At 37.1% G+C, this 27,654-nt stretch overlaps 2 long non-coding RNA genes across 3 annotated transcripts; one reads left to right on the top strand and one right to left on the bottom strand.

Moving 5' to 3' along the window:
- Positions 1–3,370: 3,370 nt before the first annotated feature.
- Positions 3,371–5,880, top strand: LOC311095424. Its single transcript, XR_014608830.1, has 3 exons — positions 3,371–3,602; positions 4,293–4,389; positions 5,024–5,880. It is a non-coding gene; the product is annotated as an uncharacterized lncRNA (long non-coding RNA).
- Positions 5,881–8,455: 2,575 nt separating this feature from the next.
- LOC311095287 lies at positions 8,456–11,472 on the bottom strand. 2 transcript variants are annotated; one of them, XR_014608808.1, is made up of 5 exons: positions 11,344–11,472; positions 10,557–10,653; positions 9,745–9,848; positions 9,478–9,593; positions 8,456–8,854 (listed from the first exon to the last, which is right to left on the bottom strand). It is a non-coding gene; the product is annotated as an uncharacterized lncRNA (long non-coding RNA). The 2 variants fall into 2 exon arrangements; XR_014608809.1 differs by having other exon boundaries at positions 9,478–9,590.
- Between the last annotated feature and the right edge of the window lie 16,182 nt (positions 11,473–27,654).

Below are 27,654 nucleotides of genomic sequence, written 5' to 3'. Positions count from 1 at the left end.
ACCTATCTCTCTCCTACCATTCATTGCGAAGACACTTGAAAGAGTTGTTTTCAACCAAGTAACATCCTTCTTGTCTCTGAACAACCAGCTGGATGTCAACCAATCCGGCTTCAAGAAAGAGGGTCACAGAAGCCCTAAGGATCGCAAAAGCTGCTTCCAAATCTTCAGTTCTCATTCTCCTGGATCTATCTGCTGCCTTCGACACTGTGAATCATCAGATCCTTATGTCCACCCTCTCATCACTGGGCATCACAGGAACTTCCCTCCACTGGTTCGAGTCCTATCTCACAGGTAGGTCCTTCAGGGTCGCATGGAGAGGCGAGATATCCAAAGCACATCAACTGACCGCATGAGTTCCTCAGGGTTCAGTTCTTCAGTTCAGTTCTCATCTTCTCCATCTACACCACATCACTGGGACATATTATACAGGCACATGGTTTCTCCTACCACTGCTATGCTGATGACACACAGCTCTTCCTCTCATTTCAACCAGATGATCCCACAGGATCTCAAGCTGTCTGGCGGACATCTCGACATGAATGAAGGAACATCACCTGCAGCTCAACCTGGCAAAGACTGAGCTTCTCGTCCTCCCTGCCAATCCATCTCTACAACACAACTTCACTATCCAGCTAGATTCATAATCAATCACCCCATCAAGGTCGGTCAGAAATCTTGGAGTAATATTGGATGACCAGCTGACCTTCACAGATCACATTTCAAAGACAGCTCGATCATGCAGGTTTGCACTGCACAACATCATCAGGCCTTTCCTAACTGAGCATGCAACACAACTTCTCGTCCAGGCCCTGGTCATTTCTAGGCTTGACTACTGCAGTGCTCTTCTGGCTGGACATCAACTAAACCTCTACAAATGATTCAGAATGTTGCAGCTCGTCTTGTCTTCAACGAGCCCAAGAGGGCCCACGTCACTCCTCTGTTCATCTCTCTGCACTGGCTACCACTCGCCCCTCGCATCAAGTTCAAGGCATTGACGCTTGCTTACAGATCTATCACAGGCTCAGCTCCCTCCTACTTTCACTCACTCCTACGAGCCTACATCTCTACCAGAAGCCTACGATCGGTCAACGAGCGACGTCTCGTGGTTCCATCACAGAAAGCCACAAAATCACTTTCCAGAACATTCTCATTCACAGTTCCATGCTGGTGGAATGCTCTCTCCACCCTCATCCGAAATGCAGAATCCCTGGCAACTTTCAAAGACAGCTGAAAACTCATCTCTTCCGTGAGCACTTAACCTCATTAAAAATAAATAAAAAATAGATCTCCTTTTTCCTTTAAATCCTCACTTATCGGGCTTATGCTACTCTGAACAATGCCTGAACTTCGTATTTTGAGCACTTCTTGCATTGTTTCTTGCCTCTTCACGATGACTCGCTTAATTTAGTCCTAATTTGTAAGTCACTTTGGACAAAAGCGTCTGCTAAATGACTAAATGTAAAATGTAAATGTAAAATAAATCGTGATAAAATCGTGGAAACATTCCGTGCCGGTATCTGTGCCGGTTTGTCTGTGCCAATGTCTGTGTCCGTGTCGTTATCCGTGCCAGTGTGTCCGTGCCGGTGTTTGTGCCCATGTGTCCGATGCCGTTGTCGATGTGTCCGTGCTCGTGCCAGTGCCCGTGCCAGTTTGTCCGTGCCGGTGCCTGTGTGTCCGTGCCGGTGTCCTTGCCGGTGTGTCTGTGCCGGTGCCCGCATGTCCGATGCCGGTTTCGATGCGTCTGTGCTGTGCCGGTGCCCGTGTATCCGATGCTGGTGTCGATGTGTCCGTGCCGGTGTCCATGCCCGTGCCGGTGTCTGTGCCGGTGCCCGTACCAGAGTTTGTGAAAAGATTTTTATCTTTGCCACTTTGGCCTAAATGTCTGCCATTTATATTTTGTTACCTTGTAAGGCTTTGTTTTTAAAATAGGGACATTAGTTTGCCTGGAATGCTCATTCACTCGCAAAATAGTAAAACCAACATGAAAAAGAATCGTGATAAAATTGTGATATGATATTTTTGCCATGTCGCCCACCCCACCCCACCCCAAACTTTTAAACAGTATACTGATATACAGTGGCTAACTGGACCGTATTAAACAGCCAAACTTTGACCCCTTGGTGAAGGCCCAGCGGACAATTAATAGAAATATACACATTGATTGATTCATGGGGCAGAGCGGGTTGTCCATTGGGAACAAGAGTAGTCTGTCACATAGAGCCTTGAACCTATTTGTAATGTCTCGGCAGAGATGTGGAATATGGTATCTATTATCACCAGAAATGATAGAGATGCAGTCTTGTTCGCTCCATAAGCAGCTTTTAGCCATGATTGACCACATCTATTAGCGAAGGATTCTAAGCTCTGGCTACTGTATAAAAGGCATATTTGTGAAGGCTGAGGGTAAACAAATTAATCGATTTTCTTCACATCAATTATTTCAGGAGAACAGTCTGTGAGGGCCTTTGATCCTTTCATATCAAAGAGATGAGTTCGTCTCACTCACGCTCAGACAAAAACACTTGCTTTCTCAGCACTCTATAACCCAACCCTGTATCACATGAAATACGTTCTGAGGAAACTATTTTGCAAATCGCAATTACGTTACATGCCAACATATAAGCAGTGCTATTACGTTGGTCCTTAACCTAATATAAGCAGTGCTATTACGTTGGTCCTTAACCTAATATAGCCAATCTATTGCAGTGCTATTACGTTTGTCCTGAACATAATACATCCAAAGCAGGTTTCCATAGCAGCTAATGCTGTTCATTTTGTTTAAATTATTTACTCCCTTTTTTCTCATTGGGCTACAAAATATTATCTATGCCAGGGCGAGTCAAATGGCGGCACCCAGATAATTTTTATCTGGCCCTCCAACTGGTTTTTGATGTTTAAAACCCCTCGCAATCTGATATTAAAGTCCCCGCAAAGGTTTAGCGCGTTCAGCGGTGAGTTTAACAACGCACGTGATCATTCAGCGGTGAGTTTAACAACGCAGCGGTGAATTTAACAACACTCAACTGCAGGTAAAACGGCATTCAGAGGTGAGTTTGACCAAAGCAACCCTCAACTGCAGGCAAAACGACATTAAAAGGTGAGTTTAACAACGCTCTAAGACGCTTGCAGTTGCAAGTAATTGCAGTTTTAGCGTTTTCTTGTCATAGGTAGGACACTGCTTTAAGAAGCTGGATAACGTATTTTTATCGGAGGTTTGATTAAAAACTGTTGAGTCAGGACAATAAGTTGTGTTTAGAAACTTTAGATTTGTAAGGTGGCCATTTCTTATGACTATAAATAATAGAAGAAATTATAAAAATATAGCTTTCTGCACATTTGGTGCAGAAAGCTATATTTTTATAATTTCTTCTATCATTTATCGAGAAGAAAAGCTGTGTAATCAACATTTATTCACGAGATCATATGTATTTTTATGTATTTTTTTATGTTATTATTTCGGTCTTATTGGCAGGGAAGCTGGATTGCTTTGCTGTTTATTGATATTTTTAAAATTATATTTTATCAGTAGGAAATCGCGCTGAAGAAGTCTCGTTCCGAACACATCGCGATATTTGGCATCAGTTCACGTGTGTCAGATGTTGGTAAGTAAGTACCTAAATACGCTGTCCTAATAATGTGTGATATAATGTCTTTTCTGTTTGTCGATATTAATCTGCCATTATATCTGCCATCTCCACGGAGACTTTGCGTTTCATTGCTTTCTAATTCAAAACAGGGTGATTAACACTGCCTGTCACGTGACGTGCTATAGGCCTAGAGATAATCATATCAGATTAAAAATAGTACAATTAGTTCCAAAGTTGTATTTGTAGTAGAAGCACAGTAAAAACAACACTTACCATGCTTTTATCACAGTAACATTAGTTTTACTGTGATAAGTGTAGTAAAAAGACAGTAATCACAAAACTTGCCATGCTTTTACCACACTATTTGTAGTTTTAATGTGGTACTTATTGTAAATGCACAGTAACCACAACACTTACCATGCTTTTACCACAGTAACCACAACACTTACCATGCTTTTACCACAGTAACCATAGTTTTACTGTGATTGATTTAGTAAAGGACAGTAATCACAAAACTTACCATGCTTTTACCTCAGTATTGATATATAAGTGATATTTGTTGTAAATGCATATTAACCACAACACTTGCCATACTTGTAAGGCTTTATAATGTAACATCCAATATTTGTAAGGTATATCAGTACTTTTTCCTTTAAATAATCCTATATATTATACATAATGATATTTTCTTTTCTCTTTTTTCAGCTGAAAAGACCAAAAGGGCCTTTCGGACTCAGTCAGCCCATTATTGTTGGAGGAGAAGTAAACGGATTGACAGCTGCAAAGGCAAATATTCGCAATGGTATGTATGTGTTGGTTTTAACCCTAAATCAAACATTTTATCAAGCATTTGTTGTTTCTTAAAACTTTTCTCACAAAACCCATAGCCCAATCAGTACAAATATAGACTGAAAGTCTTAATAATTCACAAGATTTAACAAGTTGTCAAATTCGTACGATACTCCTACATATTTGTATACTCGTACACAATCCTGCAGCTTTTACTCCTAGTGCTGTCATTGGCTACTGCCTCAGTTCCTGTACATATTTATCGCGATATTTGTAAATCAGTTGCGCCACTTTTTGGAAAGTTGTCGGATATCACACACACTGTCAGAAAGTTTATATTAATTGCAAATTGGTCCCCGTCTGTTTATGTTCCAGTGATACATGATGTCTCTCCACACCTCATAACCTACCTCTGTTTGCAAGAGTGGAAAAGCTTATCTGACTTGTCACATGACATCAGATACTCGATTATTTTGTCATAATCAGATCAGTTACACTGCTGATAACTGTCCCGTTTGCATGTAAATCATTTTCATGATTATTGCTTGCTATTAAAGATATACTTTTATTCATAGAAATGCCCACATTTTAGTGAACTTAATACATAAAAATGCTTTTAACATTTAATTATGCAACACTCTTCACAGAAAAATATCCCACAGTTAATGGATAAACTCACAACGTCATCAAGTGCTGTGCTGGGCACATTGGGCAACAACTGTCCTCCAACGTATTCGATCCGTGGCCAAGTTCTTCACATCTTCCCATGGGACACTGACAGTCTTCAGGTCTTCGTGAAACATCTGTCTCCATGTCTTCCTTGGTCTTACCTGTCTCCTGCATCCTCCTGGTGGTGTCCACTTCATCACTGTGTTTGGGTGTTGTTGTTTGGGCATGTGTAGGATGTGTCCAGCGAGGTGCACCCTTTGCTCTGTCACAGTTTCTGAAAGTCTTCATGTGGAGTCCCACTCCTCCTCAGGATCTCTTTGATATGCAGAACCAATATTGAAAATAGTGATTTATCTTTTTCCATATTGTAAAAAGCATTTTGTTTTCTCTTTTCAGCTTCATAAACTGTACTTGATGTCTGCCTAATGCCTTTTTCAAAAAAGTGTCAGTGCTCATCAGGTGTTTTGCTAAAGGACATATTCATTGCATAGTTACAATAAAAGTGACCAATAATCACAAGGATATAGAATGAAAGTTGAGAATGTACAATGTTGTGCTTATGTTTTTGCCTATTTGTTCTTTAAAGCGAAGAAACAAATGTATGTTCACATAACAAAGTTGAATATCATCTCTTGGTTTGTAAATATATAACTTCATCATAGCAATTTTTTAACGTTAATGTATGTGTCACTATAATAGATTGCTCCTGTATCTGGAAATTTTTAATTAACTGATTTTTATACTGTTGTGCAGTAGTTTTGGCACTACATTTGTCTTTAAACAGTTTGACATTAAATATTGGAATAAGCTTTCAAAATGGTGTCCATTCATTGTGCTTTTGCTACATTTATTTGAATATAACTGATATACCTTTAATATACTATACATACACTGTACATGTTAGAAGCACTTTAGTACATGTAATTATTTTTAATTAAAATACTGCAAAACTACCCCTGCTGTAGGACATTGCTTAGAAAAAAGTTTCCCTTTCAAATGTATTTATGCATCAGTCTAAGCAAATTTGTGTCATTGATCATGTGAACTCGTTTTTGGATGGTAACCACACAAAGGAGTCTTTTGTTTTTAAATATGAGTTTTATAATTTAATTAGAAGGAATGCATGTTTAACAGCCTAAATATAAAATATTTAAGGTATCTATCCCTGCAGCCGGAACCAGAAGAGATCTGTCATCGTTTACCATAAATGGGCATGTAAGTGTGACGCATCTGTTCAGCTGGGTTTGTATTGGCTGTGACTTTATCGCAGAACTCGCTGTGATTGGACAATCGTTTAAACCATATAAAACGGCGGTTCATGTTACAAAGTATGTTTTGGTGTTATTATTACGTTAGTTATACATTAAGCTAACTATAAAGTGTCTCTATGTTGTGAGAAATTACTCCTTTACCGAGATCCTAACCCTAACCCTAAGCATGTCTGCACATTTCAATGAACTACAATACAATGCTTCCTGTTCCACTGATAGAATGACAGAGATATGTGGGTAATGTAGTTTAAAACGTTTAGTAATAAAACAATAAATGTTAAATAAATAATATATTTAATGGACGACTGGATATCTAAATTTGTTTATTGTGCAAACCTTTATGACATATATGAGGGACAGGCTGAAATTTGATATTTTACTGTGAGCACTATAAAAATAACCTTTATGCCAGCTTTCCATATATGTCTGAAAACTGTGGCCAACATTATTTATTAAACATAGTATAAGCAGTTGTCCAGCCAATTTTCTCTTTGATACACTAACCGGACTTTGAGTTACAGCCATTTGAAATGTGCATTTGTTTGCTCTTCTGGGGGCCGTTGCTGGGGCCCTGGGGGTGGAAGGACAGTATAATCTACACAGATCTACACATACTATTACTATTACACAAGGATAATGCACCATTCAGTAAAACAACAAAAAAAACAGTGCCAACATTTCCTTTTCACCGCCTCTTGCTGCTTATATTCCTGACATCAGTGATATATAGAGTATACTATATAGAGTATACTAGAATGATCAACATGGATCATCTTCAATTAAGCTTTAAGTATTTATAGCAAGATAGCCCACTGCAGCCTTGTTATTCACATAGCTTCCTTTTATTTCACTGCAAACTGGCATAGATGCATGTATGTGCAACTTTTGTTGCATTGTTGTCCCAAATATCATTAACCCTTGTGTGGTGTTCATATTTTTGTTACTCAGCCAGTGTTCGTGGGTCTGGTGGACCCGCTGCATTTTGGGGTTTTTATTTCAACACAATCAAAAATGTTATGTTAAAATACTCAACAGATGTTTACTTCATCCAAATTACAAGCAATATAAACAACATATATGGTTAATATTTTCTCTTTACCTTTATTAGATCACATTTAAGAATTGCAACCTCGTGTGGGAATGGCAGGAGTAGAAACACAAAACTCACTCTTGCACTCTTTCACCCTTACACACAATCTCTCACACGCACGCTCACACACACTCATGCACACACCCACAACACACACACACACACACACACACACACACACACACACACACACACACACACACACACACACACACACACACACACACACACACACACACACCCACACCCACACACTCACACACACACACACACACACACACACACATACACATGCACATACACACACACATACTCACTTGGATATGTGGTGTACGGTCACTCTCCATAGGCATAATGGTTTTTCTAATGTACAAACTGTATAATCTATCCCCCTACACTAACCCTACCCCTAAACCTACCAATCACAGAAAACTTTTGGCATTTTTTGAATTTCAAAAAACACCATTTAGTATGTTTTAGTATGAGGACACAGATGTCGTCATAAACCATATTTACGTTGTAATACCCATGTCATTATACACATTTGTGTCCTCATAAACCATATACAAGAACATACACACACTAACAGCAAGCCCTGACAGGAGGAGGACAGAGTAAAGGTACACAGGACCTACAATTTCTACACTTTTATTAGCCCCGGGTCCAGTGGACCCGAACATCCTGTGTGTAATATAAATGTGTAGGGGGGGTGTACAGTGTGTGGTCATTGAAAATGTGTTCTGATATATTCCTCACAGAAAATGAGCCAAGGCCAATGAGTCTCAGTTTGAAAAAAGAATTAATTGTATCATTTTTCTTTTGATAAAAAATGAAAAAGGGTCCAACAGACCCGAACACCATACGGGTTAACCAGATCTAAATTTTTATGTCCCAAGTAAAAGAATCATGGTCATTAATTATATGTAATTATTTATAAGTTATTAATTATATGTAGTTATTTTTAAAGAAATAAGAAATTAAAATTTCTCAAATAAAAATGTATATTTACTGTACCAAACACCACTTTCAATACACAATAGTCACTATACTTTATTAAACAACACTTTATTGGAGAACAAAGCATAAAGTTGATAAAGTAGCATAAAGACAAATGAGATTCAAGATAAATAAAAATGTGTCTTCAAAAATACATTAACATTATATGAATCCATTCACAGCTGCTGAAGCCACAAAACGAGTGCCAGAGAATCATATTCAGTCACCTACAGAAAACAGATTTGATATTGTGTTGGAAAATAATGAATCATTATCACAGCTAAACTGGTTTCTTGCTCTTCCCTGTATGTCTCTATCGTGTTCTTCTTCCTTGTCTAAATAGTTTGTTCAGTTGAAGAACAGAAGATGTGATCACTGATGTGGTGTAGCTTTTTCTCAACCAGAAGAAAGAAGTCTCAATATCCCATTGTCAGGCATTCTCCAGTCCTGGTCTGAAAGTAAAACAAAAAACAGAAACCATTCAAATAAAGTTGTTTAATGGACAGTCAGGTCAGCTTATGTTCTGCGTTATTTAAAGCAGTGATGGTTTACTCTGGCCCTCAGCGTCCACTGTCCTGCACATTTAGCTCCGACCTCAAACCATCCTGCCTATTGTCTAGAAGTAAACCTGAAGACTTTGGTTAAAATTTTCAGATGTGCTCGATTAGGGTTGGAGGTTAACTCTTAACTAACCTCAAAAAGTAGAATGCAAAGAGCCAGAGTTGCCTGTTCCTTACAGAAATTTACAAAGCAGCAGTCAGTACATTATATAATATACACATTGAAGTATTATATATATATATATATATACTATATATATATATATATAGTACTGAACAAAAACAGTTTTACCCATATCAACAGCAACATATTTTAAAAGATTTTTAAGAAAGGCATGGTCTCTTTTGAGCCTTTGCCAGTGATGCTTGATTTCTATCCAGACAACATACTCTTCTGTCACTTGTTTCAAGAGCTTCACATGATCAAAAACCAAGTGATAACCTGTACAATGTAAATTTGTCAACATCAAAATTATGTACAACATATTACAGCCTTGTTTCAATACAATACATACCAATGGACTCGCGCACTTTTCTGTCGTCTTTGGGCACCAGATGTTCCTTCCTCACCCGAAACAAAGGACTTATTCGATTAGCTTGCGTTGATATAAGGACTGGTCTTCCTTCTCTGCTGTAAAACAAGAAAGTCTCTACTTACTCTATGTGCAATTACTATTGTTCTTTAAAAACATAAATTAAGACAGTTATATATAAGTTAATTTACCATATGATTCAGGAGAGAACATTTGATGAGTAAATACTGATATATTTAGAAACTTCACCTGGGAAGGGCTGATCACGGCAAGATTTGCTGCGACTCACTAGTACCTCTTGTGAGGGTTGAGTTTGATATTGGTAGAGCTTTAAAAAAAAGGACTAAGTAATCCTGCAAAACAGAAAGGAAGGTAATTTTAATACATTACTTGCAAATAGTCAGTTTATAACTGTAGGATATGTTTTCTGTAAAGAGTGTTGCATAATTAAATGTTAAAAGCATTTTTATGTATTAAGTTCACTAAAATGTGGGCATTTCTATGAATAAAAGTATGTCTTTAATAGCAAGCAATAATCATGAAAATGATTTACATGCAAACGGGACAGTTATCAGCAGTGTAACTGATCTGATTATGACAAAATAATCGAGTATCTGATGTCATGTGACAAGTCAGATAAGCTTTTCCACTCTTGCAAACAGAGGTAGGTTATGAGGTGTGGAGAGACATCATGTATCACTGGAACATAAACAGACGGGGACCAATTTGCAATTAATATAAACTTTCTGACAGTGTGTGTGATATCCGACAACTTTCCAAAAAGTGGCGCAACTGATTTACAAATATCGCGATAAATATGTACAGGAACTGAGGCAGTAGCCAATGACAGCACTAGGAGTAAAAGCTGCAGGATTGTGTACGAGTATACAAATATGTAGGAGTATCGTACGAATTTGACAACTTGTTAAATCTTGTGAATTATTAAGACTTTCAGTCTATATTTGTACTGATTGGGCTATGGGTTTTGTGAGAAAAGTTTTAAGAAACAACAAATGCTTGATAAAATGTTTGATTTAGGGTTAAAACCAACACATACATACCATTGCGAATATTTGCCTTTGCAGCTGTCAATCCGTTTACTTCTCCTCCAACAATAATGGGCTGACTGAGTCCGAAAGGCCCTTTTGGTCTTTTCAGCTGAAAAAAGAGAAAAGAAAATATCATTATGTATAATATATAGGATTATTTAAAGGAAAAAGTACTGATATACCTTACAAATATTGGATGTTACATTATAAAGCCTTACAAGTATGGCAAGTGTTGTGGTTAATATGCATTTACAACAAATATCACTTATATATCAATACTGAGGTAAAAGCATGGTAAGTTTTGTGATTACTGTCCTTTACTAAATCAATCACAGTAAAACTATGGTTACTGTGGTAAAAGCATGGTAAGTGTTGTGGTTACTGTGGTAAAAGCATGGTAAGTGTTGTGGTTACTGTGCATTTACAATAAGTACCACATTAAAACTACAAATAGTGTGGTAAAAGCATGGCAAGTTTTGTGATTACTGTCTTTTTACTACACTTATCACAGTAAAACTAATGTTACTGTGATAAAAGCATGGTAAGTGTTGTTTTTACTGTGCTTCTACTACAAATACAACTTTGGAACTAATTGTACTATTTTTAATCTGATATGATTATCTCTAGGCCTATAGCACGTCACGTGACAGGCAGTGTTAATCACCCTGTTTTGAATTAGAAAGCAATGAAACGCAAAGTCTCCGTGGAGATGGCAGATATAATGGCAGATTAATATCGACAAACAGAAAAGACATTATATCACACATTATTAGGACAGCGTATTTAGGTACTTACTTACCAACATCTGACACACGTGAACTGATGCCAAATATCGCGATGTGTTCGGAACGAGACTTCTTCAGCGCGATTTCCTACTGATAAAATATAATTTTAAAAATATCAATAAACAGCAAAGCAATCCAGCTTCCCTGCCAATAAGACCGAAATAATAACATAAAAAATTACATAAAAATACATATGATCTCGTGAATAAATGTTGATTACACAGCTTTTCTTCTCGATAAATGATAGAAGAAATTATAAAAATATAGCTTTCTGCACCAAATGTGCAGAAAGCTATATTTTTATAATTTCTTCTATTATTTATAGTCATAAGAAATGGCCACCTTACAAATCTAAAGTTTCTAAACACAACTTATTGTCCTGACTCAACAGTTTTTAATCAAACCTCCGATAAAAATACGTTATCCAGCTTCTTAAAGCAGTGTCCTACCTATGACAAGAAAACGCTAAAACTGCAATTACTTGCAACTGCAAGCGTCTTAGAGCGTTGTTAAACTCACCTTTTAATGTCGTTTTGCCTGCAGTTGAGGGTTGCTTTGGTCAAACTCACCTCTGAATGCCGTTTTACCTGCAGTTGAGTGTTGTTAAATTCACCGCTGCGTTGTTAAACTCACCGCTGAATGATCACGTGCGTTGTTAAACTCACCGCTGAACGCGCTAAACCTTTGCGGGGACTTTAATATCAGATTGCGAGGGGTTTTAAACATCAAAAACCAGTTGGAGGGCCAGATAAAAATTATCTGGGTGCCGCCATTTGACTCGCCCTGGCATAGATAATATTTTGTAGCCCAATGAGAAAAAAGGGAGTAAATAATTTAAACAAAATGAACAGCATTAGCTGCTATGGAAACCTGCTTTGGATGTATTATGTTCAGGACAAACGTAATAGCACTGCAATAGATTGGCTATATTAGGTTAAGGACCAACGTAATAGCACTGCTTATATTAGGTTAAGGACCAACGTAATAGCACTGCTTATATGTTGGCATGTAACGTAATTGCGATTTGCAAAATAGTTTCCTCAGAACGTATTTCATGTGATACAGGGTTGCTATAACCACAACAAGTCACTCTTTCTGTATAGCTTAAGGTTGTTTCTGACAAAACTTTGCTGGATGATCTAACTTCACAAAAGAAAAGAGAACAATATCTGGCCTTTTGAAGAAGGCACTTCCTCCAACACTTGAAGTTTTACCCCTGCTTGCTTTCAGCATCAAAATTCCACCTGCATTTTCTACAGTACATTACTTAACGCAAAAGAAAAACAGTACATTTAGATCGTCTTGACCTGCCAAGTCTCCGTCAGCACGAATAGATTTGAATCATGCCCATTGCATTGCAGTAAACCTAAGATGATTGTGCCGTGTGTGCAGTAAACCTAAGATGACTCTGCTCATTTGGATCATTTAGGGTCAAAGTGAATTTTTATTGGCAGGTTGCCTTTGATGCAGGGTCTTTAATCAGATGCCATTTAGCTATTTGCCAAGGGCTCATGGGAGAGAGAAACAGCCCAACACACTGCATCTTCATTAGGCTGGGGGACAGTGTAATCTCGCACATTTTGAATGCCATGCGAGCTGTTACAGGACCGTATGTAGCTCCATCATGTTCCAAATGGAAATCATTTGAGGTTGTGAATCCAATGAACTAGCTTACCTTTGAATTCGAGATTAAAGTTGTTTTGTTTACAGGCTCATTGCTGATAAATCGAGCGAGTTCAGGGAGAAGTGAAGGAGGTGAGACTGCTCAATATTACATCTCGCTGGATGTCAGCAGTATTGAACAGCTGTTAATCAAATATAATATTATGCCTAATATCATAATTAGAACCTAAATCCGCCCTCTGAAAGGTATTTTGCGGAAATAATGCACCTTACGAGTAGGGTTGCCAACTTCTGGAAAGGAAATAAGGGACAATCGTGGTTCTTTATAGGAAAATAAGGGACAGAGTAAGGGACACATATTTGTTCTGTACCACACAGTGCATGCCATTTCAGTATCTGCAGTTAAGTATGTCTATAAAAGGTTCTCAGACATAAATAAACTTTCCCAGCTCAAATTTTAGATTTTTTCTTTTTTTTTTCTTTTTTTTTTTTGAAGAAAGACAAACATAAATGAAGAAGATAGCCAAAATATTAAATGTGATGGATGTATATTTACTAATTCATAACTTTTCTTTTGGTTTCTTAATTTGTAATGCCCAATATGTTAATTTCCAGAGATATAGAGATCTCAGTGTGGTTCCATGAGAAAATTGGTACACATTTTCAATGGTTGCACATTTTCTGAAGAACAAATAATGTTGAAACTAGAAATGTATCTTGTTTTCTTCTATCAACACAATTGAACATTCCTGCCACAAACAGTGCCATAAATAGTATTTTACCAAAGTTTGCGTGCCTGTAACTCCAAAACTATTAAAGATATCTCAATATCCTTCTATATTCTCATCCTTAATAAAAACAAATGTAAGACCCTATATGGTTTAATCTCATAGATATAATGTGGCTCTGTGTTCAAGTATTGTATTGTTGAATTGTACCTATATTCTACACCAATGGATAAGTACACGGCACTTAAAATTTTGAACTAAATGTTGTTGCAAGCATGTTGGCCTATCCTATGAAATGAATAAGTGAAAATGCATTATATATTTTTCAGATAAAGAGAACTTAGAGAATTAGTATGGGCTGCTTTTGCTGCTTAAGAATGTATTAGTTATTTTGTGTTTCAATAATCAGGTCCAAGAATACGCTACAAGTTACTTAAATGTAAAATGTTTTTCTCTATTTAACAACATTAACTTACAATGGGCTAGTGAAAGACGACCTCGCTTTTTGATCACGTCTTCCCTCAGGGAGATTGCATGTCCAATACAATATGTCGGGAGATTGTGAACGTTGGACTATGAACAATGAACAATAATCACATTGTTTGGATTCGCTCAAACTGATTTGCCGAAATCAAAACGCGGGCAGTGCAATAAGGGATTTGCCGATAGCGCGAGTCCCCTCTCAATGTGAAGCGGGAGCGACCAGCTGGTAGAGGATTCTGCTGGGTCTTAAAGCCTTCCTCAAATGGCTATGTTTGCAAGTGAACAATGATTTGTCTCACAGGAATGATTTATTCTCAATTTAGAGCGTATGCCTGATAATACGGAACAAACTGCGTTCCGTATGGCTTTCATACCTACACATCATTGATGCCATAAATACGGCGGGACGATTCCCTATTATACGGAATCGTTGGTAACCCTACTCACAAACCTCAAAATAGTAAGAAAGCGAGAATAAAATGTTACCCCCATTGTTTGTTTAAGTGAAACAGCTCGGAAATACAATTGTTTATTTAACTGCAGACAGCTCTATTGTGCAGATTTTCCTTTTGGTCGGATGGAGGTCACCTTGCAAGAAGAACTTAACAATAGTCTGATGTCACAACTCCCAACATACCCATTGTTATCTGCATGGAGAGCCACTCACAGAGGTTGATGAATACGATCTGAATACTGGTGTGAAAGATGAGAGAGAGAGAGCATTAGAGGGAGAGAGAGAGTGTGCAATAGAGTGATGATGCAAGTATAAGGCAAGATGCTAAATACCTTGGGCGAAATATAAAGCAAGACAGATGCAAGTTTGCTTGCAGTGGATTTTGAAACACAGCGAGAGATTGAGAGGGCTGGTGCTTGCCTGCCACATTAACATGCACCTCCAAAGGTAGTGACGAAGTAGAGGAGTCTCAGATCGCCCTACGCTAATTCAGACGGTCCTGAAAATAGCCGCCGCATCATTACAGAAGACATGGGAACTTCCTTTGTTTTACAGCAGGATAATTGCAGTTTCGTTTCTGAAAGGAGTTTGCATAAAAGCCATCGTCTAGCGCATTATACGTTCCCAGCACGTTCGTTCGTAAGGGAGTGCAGATGCCCACAAATATAAAAGCTCGCTCAAGCACCCAAACATCTGGGCATAAATTCCTCTCTGTATATCTATCATTACAGATATATGGACTCATTGCCTATTTTCCTAACTGAAACCTTAAACAAGTCATATTCTTCTCCTATCCTCTGAATGTCCACAGACGGCTCCTCTTACTGGAAATGTCATCGGAAAAAGGACTCTAATAATGAAGCGAGGGACAGCTACATCAGTATAAACACAACTCACAGCCCCCAGGGCTTACCCTAGCCCAGCAACAGGGAAAATGGATGTGGACCTTTTGGAATGGAATATAGATGGCCTCAACTCTGGGTTATTATTCAAGCCTAATCTCCCATCAGGACCGGCTGTGTGAAGTGAACAAATGGGCTGACTATGGAGACGTCGGTGGCATTAGAGAGGGTAATTGGACAAGTAGGTTTGTTTGGTACAGCTAACCATGAGCGACTGGATGTGTACTGTACATCTCCAATACTTTACTTAGAGGTTGAATCTGTTTCAGATGTAGCAAGACTTTGCTTGAAATGTACACTTTAGCCTACAAAAGAGCCACCCTGCCCTTCAAGCTTGTTTTAGAAATTTTGCTCATGCAAACATAAACTCGTTGGAAGAATTATATTTGTGAGGCATGTTAGATGTTTGCCCATTTAAAAAGCAATCACAAAACTCACAACCTATTGGAATGAGACCATATTTGCCAGCACACAGCAAGCAAATATTTATTAACTTTAGTAAACATTTCGATATTTTATGTGTTTTATCTTTTCATGGTTGTAATTTGCTGCACTGACGGGATACAGATGGCAGGATCAGGGGAAGACATTAGCATGGGGCTACACAACTGCAATCACTAAAACCCTGGTAATTAACTCTTTCCTTCATGCATGGGGTGAATAGGAATGAAGAGGAGCTCAAGCAGGGATGAGGGGATTTTATTTTAATGATCTGATCCACTGATCCTTTAAATTTCTGCCCCTGAAGGAGGATGAGACAGTCACATACATAAAATTCCCTCTTAATTTATTATCATATTGTCACTCAGAGTAAACTGGTTATAAAAAAGTATGTCATTCTATTGATCGAAAAGCATAAAACACTAATTTTACCCAGACATCTCTTCTACATCCAGTCATCTTGCAGGCCTGACGTGTTAAAATGCTGTGGGAATATCTTGGCTTCAGGATTGAATCCTTAAACCAATCGCACATCCTGAAAATTAACTCTATTCATAAAAGTTTGTTTGTTTTTTTGGGTTTTTTTGGGTGGGGATTTTTCTGGTAAAATCATTGAGTTTATTGATAAATCATGTGTGTTTCAGCAATGTTATTTAAAAAAAATCTGGTCAAAGGTTCAAAATAAATAATAATACATTTTTGTATTTCCTTTGCATTTCTATACCCATGTCTAAAGGGGATCAAATTGACCCATATGCACTTCCCCTGGAATTTTGTATTTACTTTCAGAGTTTTTTTTTCAATGATAATATTTAGTTCTCTAATTGTGCTGGCCATATCTGTGAGTATAAGTTTACAGACTATTGCACAATGCAATGCATTATTAAAAATACAGATAAAATACAAGTCAGTAATAATCAGTAAGGAAAAGAGTGAGTTAAAATTAGTTAAAATTAGTTAAAATTAGTTATATTTAATTTATTGTTATTGCTTATGTACCTGGGAAGTGAAAAATGGAAAATGTAAACGAGTAAAATGATTTAACATGTGTGTGTAATAATTTCTTTAAATAATTTCATTACACTGAATTCAATATGGGTCATTTTGATCCCCATTATGCATTCTTGGAGGTTTTTTTTGTTTGTTTTTTTGGTCAATGATTCTAACTTTAAATCAATACAACTTTTAGAATGAATGAGAAAATAAGGAAAACACTAGAATTCCTGCCCAAAGGATGCAGTCCACTCAGACTGTCAAGATCACCTGTCACCTCTGAACTTCAGTTCCCATAATCCTTCCCAGCTCCAAACTGCACACATTACACCATCACCTGCAATCAATCACTCTCATCAGCTCTACACCAAAAAGCCTGCACCACACGCTCCATGATTGTTTGGACTATGACTAGGACTACCTGATGTACTGGATTATAATCTGAACTGTGAGGCTGCGTTTACACTTGGCATTAACATGTGAACACCGTGATCTGATCAAGCAGATCGGATCATAAGCCAATCAGGACACGGAGCGAAGGATGGCTCCGGTGCAAAGTTGACCGGAAGTGATGGGTTTTCTTTTAAAAACAGTTTTCAGTCGTCGGACATTTTACAAATCTCGCAAAATGAGGAGGATGAAGAGGCTGCAGGTACTAATGTGGATAGATGCCGAAACGTATGGGTCCGAGAATGTTGCCAGCTGTGGTGGGAAAAATGCGCGTTCATTAAGGAAAATGAATGGTTCTGCAACTTTCGGGTGCAAAGGCAAACATTTCAGTACTTCGCACATTACACTGAGATCCGATCACAATGCGTCCTCGACTACCTCCGAACCTGGACCTGCTGATCGGATAACATTCTGATCAGAAGCGCGTTTACAATGCCTTTTCAATGTGTATGTGGACAATATACGGATACAGGTCGCATGTTAATGCCAAGTGTAAACGCAGCCTGAGACTTGCCTCTGTGACTGTCGCCATCTCCTTGGATTCCCTCTCCGGTCTCCCTTGTGTTCACTTCCTATACCTGTAAGAAAATTATACCGTCTCTGTGTGTGTGTGTGTGTGTGTGTGTGTGTCTGTCTGTGTGTCACCATGTCACTTGGCCTTGGACTGTTCTTTGTCTTCTCATCAGTTGATGTTTGCTGAAATGCTCACCTTGTTCACTAAAGCTTGTAAATAAACTACTTGATTGTGTACTCACCATCTCTCTGCGAGTCTGTTCCCTGACACAGACATGGCTAATTCCATTTCTTTACAGACAGGATTCAAATTGTACACCTTTTAGGAAGCTGGGGAACAGGGCGACATTAAAGTTTGCTGTTGAGCCAACAGATCCAGTTCACCCGAACAACAAATTGCTCAGTTCTGCATTGTTGTACTCCATACCAGAGGTCTATTATGAGGATGGTGCCCATTGATTTGACCTTCAGCTTATCCTATTTGCCAATTTTACACTTCACTTTGCACAGAACTTTGTGCTCCGGTATGTATTACAGCTTTTTAAGAGAATCAAACATTTATCACTGTTACAGTGTACAATTTTGTTTGAAGCTTACAGCAAAAAGGAAACCATACAAGATTCTTTGTATTATTGTAGCAACAGTATCTGCATCCAAATGTGCGTTTGCAAGAGTGCCCAAGCATGTCTCCACATCCTGAGGTCCCCTAAAGCATAATGACAAACTTCAACTGCCGGTTTTGATGTGCCAGAAAAGTAGCCACTGCAGCAGAGAAGAGCGCAGCGGTAACCGCATGTGAGGGAAAGCCCCAGTGCACAATCAGTATCGATTATAAGTCAGATCGCGTCACCGCAGACAGTCCGGCTCTGATAACACATCAAACGAATACACTGGATTGATTTCTCTTCCACGTTCTTTCCCTAATTATCTCAATGCTTAACCACCTCCACCTCCTCCCCCCAAAAAGCAAGGCTGCTCAATCCCATCCATTTCTCTTTCTTATCTCGTCAATCCAAAATGCCCCAGATTTACCCACTAGAAAATGTTACGATGAGATTGAATTGTTTAATTGGGCTGTTGATTACATACGTTTGAATCTTGTAGGTCTGCGTGTCTGATTAGCAGGAGAGTAATGACTGCATTAATGCTAATAGCTCACAAATACTTAAAATGTGTTTATTGACTTAGGTTTTATTGGTTAATACTATAATCACATTAAGGATTAGTTGATAAACTGATAACATTAGGAAGAGGGAACTATTTATTAATCTGGTATTGTGTTGTCATCTATTTCTCTGGTGGGGCGAACCAGATGACTGAATGTTCATTCCCAACGTGCGTAGCCTAATTCCCAATTACCCACTGTAACAGGAGCCATTAGAATCTTGACAAGTATACCAAACTTTCTTTATTAAAGAGTTGAGCCCTCTAACTGGGTTAGGTGTCTTGAGCCTTTGTGTTTCGTCTTGACAGACTGACGTGACGCTTTTTTAATTGCTTGTACCTCAGGTCAAGGGGTAATCTACTCTCCTCTTCATACAGCTATCCCAGAGAAGAGATATCTGAATTCATTTAGCAAATTAAGCTTGGAGAGACGAGAGAAATCATTAACTTCCAGAGAATGACGAGAGTCCTTGTCCTCTGAAACAAACCAGATGGGACTGAGCCACCGCAATCCCTCCCTCGGACTTCTCTTCTGTATCTCTTGGATACACCCACACTTTTTTGTATTAATTCAGAATATCCTGTTTAGTCTTAGATTCCTCCACACATGGGCACAGTGTGGAGTGATGCATGCCTATGTACGTATTGGGGTTGGAACGGTTGATGCCGTAATCTGTTAGACACAAATTAATTGTCAAAGTCGTCAGCTAGCAAGGCAGGCCCCGGCAAGTCAGGTCTTGAAAGACTGAAGGATGATTTAAATATTCTTGTGGATTTGCCTTCTCCCAGAGATGTCACATCTGATTTGACAGTCCCTAATGGCGAAAGACAGTGAGAATCCATGCAAGGTTTGAATGAAGGTTAAAATGGAAATTGTTTCTTATGTATGAAATATATTAAACACTCTGAAATTGTTTACATTGAACTTTTATATTAATGTCTAAATTGGTTTTATTATGTAATTAGAGATCTTATATGGCAGGTTTTTGGTCGCTGTAAATAATTTTGATAGATTATGCAAATGCATTTACCATAAATGTGAATGTGTTGATTTTGCACCTACACTTCGTGCATTTCATGAGCATCGAATCTCTATGAATATTCATTGGTTATGTGTGGGTCACACGTTGTTTGTTTGGTGGTTTTTCTTTCCTGTTTGACACCTCATGCAAAGTAAACCAGACGTTAGTTGAGCCTACGCCAATTATATCAGCACACCTACTGGAAAAAAAATAAACCTGTAGGAAAAAACACACACACACACACACACACACACACACACACACACACACACACACACACACACACACACACACACACACACACACACACACACACACACACACACACACACACACACACGTGTGAGCTTAAAAGAGGGAAAGGGGGAGAAAAAGAGACCCTAATCTACTTTGGAAGTCATGTCTGGCCTGTACTCACAGTGAATTTCCTGGTGTAAATGGAAGCTAATGGGGGAAAGGTCTGTGTAATTCTCTCTCCATTAGCCACTCTGCCTGGCCTAATTGCTTAGCTGAGCCTGAACAATTTTGTTAGACATTTCTAGGGTCATTATTGCTGCTTTGGCTAAAAATAACAAACCTCACACTAAAATGGGATGCATGACTGCTTTCTATTCTGATTATTTTTACTCTATTCTTTCCCTTTCTTTTCTCCTCCCATAACAAATCATGTTGGTGTGTTGGATGTCATGCTGAAAGATGTGCTTGATGTGTCTTGCAAGGATTTCATGGAGAGTTGAAGTCTCATAGAGGTTGCTCATTCATAGATTGTCTTAATGGAGTTATTAGTTCATTTAAGGAACAACTTTGCCACACATTGCTTAAAATATTTGAGGAAAAATACAGATTCAAATCACTGAGAAAACAAGACAATTTAAGTTTATATTGAAATCTCTGACTTTTCATTTCAGACTGGTGTCTTGGAAAATCTGAAAGATCGAAATCCTTCTGAAGCTTCTTATTAAATTTTTTAAAAAAAGCTTACCTTTTGTTCTATGTTTTGTTTATTTGCTATGTGGGGAAGGGTTTTTCTTTGCATGTGTATATATATATGAAGAGTTCAGATGCAAAAGCCTCTAAGTGCCATCTGAAATGTTCTTATAAAATGAGCATTTTTATCAAGCTTGTATATTTAGGTTCAGTTATTTCACTTTAATGACAATTAATAGGTAATTTTCATTGCCATTAAAGTGAAATAACTGAGCATAAACATACAAGCTTGATAAAAATGATCATTCTAGAAGAAAATTTCAGATGGCACTTTTGCATCTGAACTCTTAAATATAAATATATAATAACATTACTTTTAGATGTAAAATCTTAACAAGAAACATATAACTATGATTGCCAATAGAATACAATAATTGTGATTAATCTCATGATTTTTCTTTTCTTTGGAGGAATGAGTTGTCAGATTTCAAAATTGTGATTAAACTGATGAGAGGTGCTTGAACACCATTTAAAAAGCTTGAACAAACCTTACTTGAACGAACAATTACATTAGCATCATTCGAAATACTTTCAGTCTACATTCTCATCAAAATTCTCCACCAAGGGCCGAACTGAAACATGGCATTCCTCTTTAACAAACAATACTGCGGCTCTGGGCAAAACCTGAACCTTGAATTCACCGGCCAGCAATTAATGCTTGAAATCATAAATAACATTGCATTTAATTATGTGGTTTGAGCCTAAGTGTTTTTGAGTCAGTCCTGCTCCCTCTGTCTAGCCCTGCTTTGCTGCCACTTGCAAAATGACGTTCATATATTCCTGCTCACTCTTTCTGCTGGTCTGGCACTTGTGTTTATGTTGTGCCGTGATTGGTGATTTATATTTTGACAGCACACATCTGCGTATTTTGCTGATCTGCCGTTTTAGTGTGTGTGTGCCAGTCATTGTGCACACTATTGACTTTTTTAAAACCCTGGTCCTTGATGGAATTTATGAGCTGGAGATGTTAGCGGATATCTAGCATTTTCTTTCTTTTTTCTTTCTCATCATCCACTGAACCACTTTTTTTCTTTCATTTGATGGAATCTGCACAGCAGGAGAGATATTCCTTCCATTGCGTGGAATAGATTTCGCAGCATTTTCATGTGACACATGTCCTGAGCTGAAGCGCGATGGGATAATGTAGCCCATGTCTCGAGAGAGGATGACAAATACAGATATGACCTCCAACAGATGGAAGTCTTAATTTGCAGCAGCAAGTTTATTAAGACAAATGGACACAGGCACTCACAGCAGACGGGCAAGCCTGGAAGTACAAACAAGCAATATATCAAATGGATGTGTTCATTCGTAGAATGTGAGCACATATTCTTGCAGCCTGCACCCAAAACACAAAACATTCCCTAAATAAAAATAGTATGGACACTTACGGCCCACAGAGGGCAAAGCAGATGAAATAATATTTGTTTAGTAAGCTTGTGCAATCGAAAATGGCAAAGACTGATTAGTATAGTGGTTTTAAATAGTGCTGTAGTCACTGTTTTTACTGTGGTTTTACAAAAGTGTATTTTTCCAGCTTTAGAATATATATTTTTAGATTTTGCCTGAGAATAATTTATGGCTTTCTCTCTTGCATTTAGTATTGGGATACATAAGGTGTACTAGAGCTTTTGGTGCTCATAACAATGACGATGAAGCAAACATAAAATGCAGTAAGTGTCTAGTTCATCTGTTGTGGCTGACAAGGAGTGAAATGCAGTCCATTAACATTTGGAGCTCTCAGTCATACTAATTGCAGCTTTCCTTTATGCAGTTGTATAGATTATAGATTCTTTGCCATCCTGCAAGGACACGGGTCACATTACTGAAAAAGACGGATGCTGGGAGTTTGATGTGATGCAAGGATAAACAGACTGTTTGTGAATCCATTACCCTGTGGATACTAAGCAGGTGCACTGCAATTGTCTTATTTACCAGGAAAAATAAATTGGCAAAGCATCCTTAAAACAAGATACATTTGTTTGAGAAGTAGAGTTGCAGTTCTGTTATCCACCATATTGTTTGATTTTGGTTAGGAAATTCACATTATAAATGTGTGTGTGTTTGTATGTATGTATGTATATGTATGTATATATATATATATATATATATATATATATATATATATATATATATATATATATATGTATATGTATATGTATATGTATATATATATATATATATATATATATATATATATATATATATATATGTATATATATATATATATATATATGTATATATATATATATATATATATGTATATATATATATATATATATATGTATATATATATATATATATATATGTATATATATATATATATATATGTATATATATATATATATATATATGTATATATATATATATATATATGTATATATATATATATATATATGTATATATATATATATATATATGTATATATATATATATATATATATATATTAGAGGTCGACCGATCGGTCGGACGATTAATCGGCATCGGCCAATATCCAAGTATATCAAGCCGATTATTAGGCGGGCGCATCTGTGGGCAGCCTAGTGTTGTTGTTGTTGTGGAAAGAGTCATTTTCCAGCAGAGTGAGCAGACCTCATCCAGTGCCTAAGGAAGGAGCTAAGTTCCTTGGAGAAAACTCCTTTATATTTAATTAAAAACTTTTGATATGTTACTGCCAACTTCGAGAAAAAACATGATAGGCGACATGATGTTCGGCTACTTTGGATATAGCGTAGTTGAGGCATTATCACAGCAGAAGGGTTGCTATCATGTCACAATAAGTAAGCAAGAATTTTGCAATTACAGACAGTGAATCTGAGACTTTTATTTGTTCTGTTTGTGTGTCTTATATTTGAGATTAAACACGGTTAAAATGCTGGCCAAACAGTGTAATGTGTGACTGTATTTCACTAGACTAGGGGTGGAATGGTACATGTATTCGTATTGAACCGAAACGTGGTTCGGAGTATAAATTAACACGGAGAATACAAGGTATAAAAATAAATAAAACTCGTGTGCAAATTAATTAATGTAATGCGGAACTACTGTTAGATACGCGGGTTCTTTAGGGACACCTAATCTGTAGCCCCGCCTTAGCTCAGGCTGCGATGTAAAGATTGCAATGCTGGAATATGGAGAGAGAGAGAGAGAGAGAGAGAGAGAGACGCGCGCGATCGAAAAGTAACGTGTGTTTAAAGTCGCAAAGTGTTTACTTATATTTGTGTGCGTGTGTGTGTGAGGCGCGGGCGCGATCGTACAGTGGAAACATAAAAACATACTCCGTCATTTTGTTTATACAGGACATCATTCAAACTGTTACTGTTAATTAAATTTTTAAGGAAAACAAATATATTAATCTGAAATGTAGCAAATTAATTTTCAATTCATTCAGGTACAATTACCAAACATATCTCAAGGTCTTTTTGTCTTTTGTACAAGTGCAGATTGGTCAAGTGTTCAATAAATGTTTTTGTTGAGAAATTTTGTCTATCTTAAGTAATTATTTGTGTTACGTTTTATCTTTCAAATAGAGGTTAAAAACAAGCACATAATCGGCCAAATATCAGCCAGAATAAATTGGCAGCATTTAATGGCCATTGGCCAACCCGGATTTCAAAAGATCGGCATTGGCCTGAAAAAACCCATATCGGTCGACCTCTAATATATATATATAATATGTTACTGCTATTTACTTAAAAAAATTATGGTAACATTACACATAATATTTGTGAGTAGTTAAAGCTTGATTTCATTCATGGAATCTACCTGAATAAATCATGTAAAATGCCCTAATTTATTTAGTCTATGACATAATGAATTAATTTTTTTTAGTGAAATGTGCTTTTTTATTTGAAGTATTTTTTTATTCTCAAAATTGTGTGAAGTCAAGTGAATGGATATGACCTGTTTATATTTAACTTTGAGATATATTATTTTATAAAAAGACTGTATGCTGATAGGACAGCACAGAATCAAACTTGTTACTGCACTATCATTAGCAGAGTTATTACTACATGTATAAAACAATATGCTTCAGAATATTTAAAAATGCAGTTATTCACAACCTAACCATAAGCCTTACTCTTCTGCACAATGGTAACGATCAAAACGTTAACATAATAGAAACTCTTTCAAATGTCAAACATACCTGAACATTAAACATTAACAGATGTTTCCCTTTACTCAAAAACACATGAAATAACACTTAATTTCAAGATTTACTCTCCATTTCCAGACATGTGCAAAGCATGCTGGGAACAAACAATGGTGTCTCTAAATAAAACCGCATAAATGAGCTAATTCTCTTAAAATAAATAGGTAGCCCCTTTTCCTTAATTGTATGAGGTTTATCAGGTCCTCAATTCAAGCCTTAAAATTGTGTATGTTTCCTTAAAAAAAATAGGAGAATGCATCTCTTGGTGTTATTAGTGAAATGTTCTCAATATTTTCAACAAAACACTGAACCACAATTTTCTTAATAAAATATACATAATATTTTTAATGATCACCTCAATTTTTTTTAATGAAAATTACAAGACTCATGATTCATTTTTTACAGTGTATATATATATATATATATATATTAAAAACAATGTTTTAGCCAAAATAGTTGTAATGATATATTTCCAAGTGTGAGCTGCTGTTGTGTCTTGTGAGAAAATAAGTGTTTAATTGTTTTAAACAACTGTTGCAATTCTGTTACAGCGGGTCTCTTAAGGTTAAATAATTATATTTAGATATTTTGTCCTGGTAAACAAGACAAAATACTGATTAAAGGGGTCATGAACTGCATTATTATTATATATATATATATATATATATAGAGAGAGAGAGAGAGAGAGAGAGAGAGAGAGAGAGAGAGAGAGAGAGAGAGAAATAAAAGGTATTTTTCCAAGCCTGATTTTAGCCCTCTGATTTGAATGCTCTGTTTTAAGGGGCGTGTCTGCTGTGGCCCACTGCTGTGATTGGCTAATATCTTTGCATATGAAATGGATAAGCATTACATGTGGAATTCTGTCAAACTTTTAGCACGTTTTAACTATTACAGTTCTCAAGGTTTACTAATCGTGAAAAGTATCGATATTTAGATTTATAGCATCATATTTAGATTGTGGCATGAAAGGTTGCAGTGATGAGCTTTGTATTCCATCACAGACATGTTGAGCGCATGAATGCAGCGAACTCGTCATTGTAACTCGATTTCTGCACACTAACAAATGCTTTCAACATAACTAACAGTGCAAACACAATGTAAATAACTCCCGTTAGAATAAACAAATCTCTTTTGGCGAGAGTCCAGAACACTCGCGCTGTTTTGATTAACTCATATCACAGTTTAAATAACAGATTATTTTTCACCCTACTAAGAGAAACAATGTGAAGTTGACCGTTTAGTCAATAGTTTGATTTACTGACAATAAACGATTGTGAGGCAAAAACATCTAACTGTAGGCCTACATGAATCATTATTATCGAAAATCACTGGTCACTGGTGATTTTGGTCATGTACACATAATCCTGTAACAAAGCAATAGTGACACAGTAAAAACTTTTTTACTCACATAAGTGTGTTGCGCCGTTCCTGTCGGATCCAATAGGCTATAATAGGCTATAGAAGGCACAGCATAGCTTTTTAATTTTCAGGCTCTCTGCAAATTCAATGCAGCTACTGTGTTTTTCCATAACCTGGCACTGCACAACATTTTGCACTCTTCAAAGGCATGTTTATCGCTTAGTTGCTCGATCCAGTGTTAGCGTCTGTTATTTATACTACCTACTACTTGTCGTGCTCGAATCAGTGGGCGGGGCTACTGAACTTTAGGGTTCATCATGTCACCAACTTGGAAAAAAGCTCTTTGTAGTCCTTAAATCGATTTCGGTAAAATATAATAATAATATTATTATTATTATTATTTTATAATGCAGTATAACAGTTAAATTTATTATACATCCCTTTGCATTGAACTTCGAGCATCGTAATTTTACAGATGTTGTTTATGCTCAAACAGTAAAAACTAAAGTTAAAAAAATATAAAAAAACTTTAATAGTAATAATAATAATAATAATAATTTTCTTATTGCAGTATGACATGCTGTGTTCATTTAAATTTAGAAACGAAATGTCTGAAAGTGCATCACATGTTTTTGGTTTATAAACGGCTCACAGACTCAATTAGTGTGCTTGACTGTGTGTGCTATGTGTGTTCGGAATCGCCTCCTATACGCCTTCACTATTCTCTACATTAGTCCACTAATATGGTCCACTTGAAGGAGTGAATGAAAATGAGTAAGTGAATTTGGACAACGAGCATGTCAGAAGGGCTGCCGGAACTGGCAGCTCCAGTAGTAATGAAAATATTATCTCTCTCATGGAAACCAGTATGTATAAACCTTGATTAAACAATTTAATAATCAATTAAATTAAATTTGTGTATATTACGCTGTAGCCACATTGGACCAACGATTTGGAAAATAGATAGATGAATTATTCAGCTTGGGGCACCATCTTTTGGCGACATGTGGGAATTCTTTCGGCAAGACCCTGAACGTACTGGCAAATTCCAA

Source organism: Abramis brama, assembly GCF_963993115.1.
Source record: "Abramis brama genome assembly, chromosome: 13".
NCBI classification, from domain to species: Eukaryota; Metazoa; Chordata; class Actinopteri; order Cypriniformes; family Leuciscidae; genus Abramis; species Abramis brama.
Note: the sequence above shows the minus strand (reverse complement) of the source record. Positions and strands in the feature narration are given on the sequence as shown.